Source organism: Sus scrofa, chromosome 8 (assembly GCF_000003025.6).
Source record: "Sus scrofa isolate TJ Tabasco breed Duroc chromosome 8, Sscrofa11.1, whole genome shotgun sequence".
NCBI lineage: Eukaryota > Metazoa > Chordata > Mammalia > Artiodactyla > Suidae > Sus > Sus scrofa.
The window spans coordinates 9,896,992-9,902,748 of NC_010450.4; positions in this window are offsets into that span (position 1 = coordinate 9,896,992).

Genomic DNA, 5,757 nt, shown 5'->3' on the forward strand with positions numbered 1-5,757 from the left:
TCGTTAACCACTGAGCCATGATGGAACTCCTCAGTTCCTGAAATAGTCTATCACGTAGTAGGTTCCACTCAAATGCCAAGAGACCTGTTTTTCTGTTTGTCACAACACCCATGACAAAATCTTTACAGGAGAAAACAACAACAGCCAACCTTTTTCAATGCCAACTGATGACAGTTCACTGCTTTAAAATATGACTTTTATATATAAAACCTAAACGGTTATAAGCAGAGAGTCAAAGGCATTGCTGATAATAGATATTTTGTGCTGAGCAGCACTATAAACAGTAGGATAATGATGTCATTATTTCATACCCACTATTCCTCCAGTATTTCTGCTTCTAATTTATTTTCCATAAGATTTGAAGATAGAGCCAAAGTATTATCTATCTAAAAGTGACATGATTATAGGACGTTTGCTGGCTACCATGGAAAGCTGAAAATACCTTCTGAGCAAATTAGAGTCCCATATTTTGAGAGGCTATACAAAGGTTATTTTTCAATAGAATAGGAGCACTCCATAAATCAATTTTAATGAAATACGCATTTGTTTTCTTCAGTTTCTAATCTTGAAATAGGTTCATATCATGGACCAGGAGGAAAATAGACTGAGTCCACCAACACCAGGTCAATGTGAAATCTTGGAAGTTGGATGACGTGAAGGACTGAGGTATTTCTTCTTCTTTTGCAGCACAGGGCCTCTGTGGACCCATAAAGAAATTAATACTGTTTCCTAACAAATGGTCCTGTAATCTGATATACCTAATTCTTAGAATGCTATGTTGAATGTCCTAAATCTTTTCAACACAAAGTTAAAGGAATAGGTTACTGGATTTTGGAAAGACTGATAGATAACTTATTAGCTATCTTCACTGATCCATCATTGGCTCTGTCTAATGATATCTCTATATTGACTTTTTTAAAATCTTTCTAGATGCCTATGTCTACCTATTCCATGCAATCTTAAATGTAGGAAGTCTTAGGCACCTCTGGATGCCACACAGGCAAACCACAAAACAAAACAAATCAAAATGAAATGATTCTACAAAAGTTAAAAAGTAATAAAGATAAATAACACCAGTTTTGACATTCATGGAGGACACAGGCGATGACAGAAATTGTGAATTGAGTTCATGCCCTGTCCTGGGAGGGGAAGGGCTGTCACTACCTAGTCCAGCCAACTGAACCATATGTAGGTGCAGACACAGTAATTATACTTCTGTGTGAATAAGATTCTCTAACTTCCAATTGAAATGTAAAACTTCTGGTTTTTAAACCAATATTTAAAATAGCACATTGTGGGCAAAAACTTCATTTTTTTTTAGGCCAGACTTGCACTGTGAGCCATCAATTTGGGCTCTGTTGAAGCTCCATAAGGAAAAGAGCTGGTGTGTGTTTATTTAAGTTTTACTGATCCATTGTTGCAATGATTATAGTGAGTAGAACATATGGGATGCTCCATAAATATTTGCTGCACGAATAAACAAACAAGTGAATTGTGACTTTATACCTGTATAAAGCTTCATCTTAAGTGGAGTCAGAATATTAATTTCTGTATCAGTTGATACTTGCTGCATAACAAAACACTCCCAAACTTGGTGATTTAATATAACAGCTAATTATTTGTTCACAAAGCTGTGGGATAGCAAATTATGTGTGGTTTAGCTGGGACAGTTTATTTCAGCTTATTATGGGATTGAATGGGATCATTCATGAATTTGTCATCAGATGTCAGGCGGCCGGAGAATTGGCTTCTACTGGGTGCCCTTACCCACATGACTGAGGCCATCGGCAGGAGAGCATCCACGTGGCTCCCCAACAAAATAGAACTTCTTCACATGGCAACTGCATTTGAGAAATCCCAATGTGCAAGCCTTTATCAAGCCCTTATTTGTGTCACATCTGTTGCTTTCCCCGGGGCAAAGCAAATCATGTGACTAAGTGCTGGGTCAATGTGTGAGACAAGGGCAGAAGGTGTGGACATCAGGAAATATGACTGGTTGGGGATAATTAGTATATCAATCCACTTATAGTATGTAAGATTAAGTTTTTAAAGCTTATTGCTATGTGTATATTAAATGCATATTTTAAGGAATTAAGAGGGGAGTTTCTCCCCAGGCTAAAAAGAAACACAATGTCAATGGCTACTTCTTCTCAGAAAACTGTGGCCAGAAAACAGTGTTTGGGCTACTTGTTTCTCTCCTTCAAACAGAGCATTAACTCTTATCTTCTCATTTGGGTTCATATGACACCAAGCTTTGCTGTGATGCTGGTCAATGTTTTTATTTCAACTAAGACAGTGTCCTCAATGCACGGAAATAAGACCTCCAAGTCATTTTGCATAGGTCAGTGAGCAGCCATTAGACGGTAATGACTCATTACTGACCTCATCAGGGAGGATTTGAACCAATGAACTGCAGGTGAAGGGTTCTCTGTCCCATTAGCCTGGGACATTTCATTCCTCTGGGGACGTTTCATTCCTTGGGGGACATTTCATTCATCTTGGAGAAGACTTAAGTCTAAAGAGTATTCATTGCCTTACATCAGCCACGTGAAATTCATGTTACTTCTTTTTTATATATAAAAGCAAAAGGAAGACTAGAAGTGTTCCCTTTCCCCAGTTTACTATAGAGTCTAACCTTGGGCTGAATATGGGGCAAATTAACCCTGAATCAGGGGTCTCCAATTCTCACATATTCATGTTTGCTCAGTTATTCAACACACCTTGATTGATTACACTGGATGCTAATGATGAATAAATGGGAATGAATGGTTTACATCTTCAATTGTGTGGACTCTACGGTTACATGACAAGGCAGGTAGCAGAGAGGAAGGTTCTGGGCTGGGAATCAGGGGAAGTGGTTCTATTACTGGCTTTGATAAATCACTATTTGATCTTGGTTAATTCATTTCTCTTTTTGAGGACACTGGTTTCTTTACCTGCAAAAGGGTGTGTATTGAATGCCTGTAGGATTTTGCATGTGTTCTAAATCATTTTTTTACAATATTCTTAAAAGAATGACAGTATACTTCTGCCTTATAGATAAGTAAATCAAGGCTCAGAAATATTTAAAATGTGATAGGATAACACTCAGTTAATAGGTAGCAAAATGGGTATTGGAAACTAGATCCGATCTGATTCTGGTGTTTGTCTCTTGTTCATTTCACTGCCGTGACTTTTCCTCACTGGTTGAAGATCTTTTTAAGATGCTACTATGCCTGATTTAGTCTTATCAACCTTGGAACTTGCTCCATGGTCAGCACAAATGACCATGCCTGATCTAGCTCTGCCTTAGAATTATTGCTCCTGCAAGAAAGTTAATAGGATGAGAGATGTCTCATTTCTTGTTAGTGCCCAATATTAGCCAGTATAGGCTAGATAATGCAGCACTAACATTTTAATCCCTCCCCCATAATTGCTGTGTTTAACACAACGCAAGTGCATTTTTGCTTACATCACATGATTCACAAGGGTTGATGATGACATCTGATTCAGAGAATCACAAAACACCATCGTGTAATTGCTCCATGTAGAACCCATGGCTTTCTAAATCAGGGAATGAGGCTAGAGAATGATGCAAGGGCTTTGCTAGGTTTCTGCTCAGAAGTGACACATGTCATTTATGATGATATTTTATTGACTAAATCTTTTCTCATTTTCCAACCAGATACAGAGTAGCTGAGAGGTACCATCCTCTGTGAGCTTAGAAGGGGAAAATAAACAAATGCTGGCGAATATTTATCAGAAATGCTTACCCTCCAAAAATATCAAAATATAATAAACAAAACTAACCTTTTCTTGCTACATTCCTATGAAGCCAGAAATATCTTATTTGGTTAAGGCAGTGTCTTAGTCTTCTCTGGGTAAAGATACTATTTCTTGATTCTCTTAAGAGTTTTTGTCCATTAGTTCCTTAGGGGCTAGCACTTTCATAGGCCTGAATGTTCCATGTGGGGTCATTAAGCTGCCTACTGGCTTCTTTTTAGTAAGAATTTATCTCTCTGTTTGGGCCAGGAGCCCTGGAAACAGAGCCCTGCTCTGTGTACCAAATCTAGCAATTTACCTTTCTTACACATTAAGAAAAGTTTGTTTACCAAGTCTTATTTTTGAGGTTATATTATTGGAATAATTATGCTATCCTTGGCCCTAAACTTATTGTCACTCTGTATTATAATTGGTGATCTGAAGAACTGAGGTCTCCTTTGCTTTCAACATCATGGAGGGACTCAGTTAAGACATGTTTGGCTGGTGGTGACAGGTGGCAAGGCTGATTTGTTTTTTTTAATGGCCTTTCCTAACTTACAAACAGTTGAAGGGCATATGTGGCCTCTAATGTGGCTGAATAAAGGGACTTCACTCACGTAGTTCTGGATGTGTACTTTTTCTCTATTTCTTAGCTTTATTTCCTTCTGAGGTTGCAGGATGGCTGCCAGAGCACCTAGAGTGATGTTCTTCTGGGTTCATCCCAGGGGGAATGGTCAAACTTTTCTCAGGTGACTTCTGTGAAGAACCTGCAAATTCTCTTTGAATGACATATATCATGTTCTAATAAAGGCACTCTACCAAGCATACCAGCCCAGATTCTCATGCTTTAATCTTTGCCTTCCTCTATCATATAAGCTAGAACACAAAATTCCTTTTTTTTTTTTTAATTTTTATTTTTAGGGCCACACCTGTGGCATATGGAAATTCCCAGGCTAGGGGTCAAATCAGAGCTACAGCTGCCAGCCTACACCACAGCCACAGTAAAATGGGATCTAAGCCCTGTCTGTGACCTACACCACAGTTCACAGCAACTCTGGATCCCAGACCCACTGAGTAAGGCCGGGGATCAAGCCCACATCCTCATGGATACCAGTCAGATTCATTTCCACTGCACCACAACGGGAAATCCAGAACACAAAATTCTTAATTTCTTGAATGTGTTGGATTTATAAACCTGGCACTCGGCTTCCATTCTCACCTCCTTCTATTATGTCTTTTTTTTAATTCCATAGACTGAAAAGTAAAAGCTACATTTCCAAGATTCCCTCACAGCTAGGATGCTGAATGCAGATTAGAACTTTACCAATCACATGTACACACCTAACATTGGGAAGGTAGAAGTGAGTTGAAGATTATTTTTTGGGCTGCTCTAGGCTTTTTGGAGACATTTCTCCCCTTCTGCAATATCCATGGTTTCAATATCCTGCTTTGGAGTTAGCAAGAAATATTTGCAAGAGGCATTGGCCAGACTTTACAATCTGATGCACATGACCAGCCTGCTGGATCTAAGAAGGCAATTGTAATCATGGTCATGGTGATGGCTGACCCTGACTTTGACCCCTGCTTTGTGACTAGGGTAATCCATTTAAAGAACTTATGGTTCCAGCGAATGCATGCAAGTTCGATATGAGCCAATATACTATCTGTATAGACACAAGAAACAGCAAACATATAAACCAAAAAAAAAAAAAAAAAAACCAAAACAAAACGAAAAAACACTATACAGCACAGGGAACTATATCCAATCTCTTGGGATGGAACACGGTGGAAACGAGTATGAGAAAAATAATGTGTATATACCTACACATATATGACTGGGTCACGATGCTATACTGCAGAAATTGACTCAATGCTATAAATCAACTATACTTGAATAAAATAAAGTAAAATTGAAATATGCAAATAAACAACGACTTACAGAGGAATGGCAGTGTTTCCATGTAGCATAGTGATTAGATACACAAGCTTAGGAACACAGAATCAAGTTCAAATCCC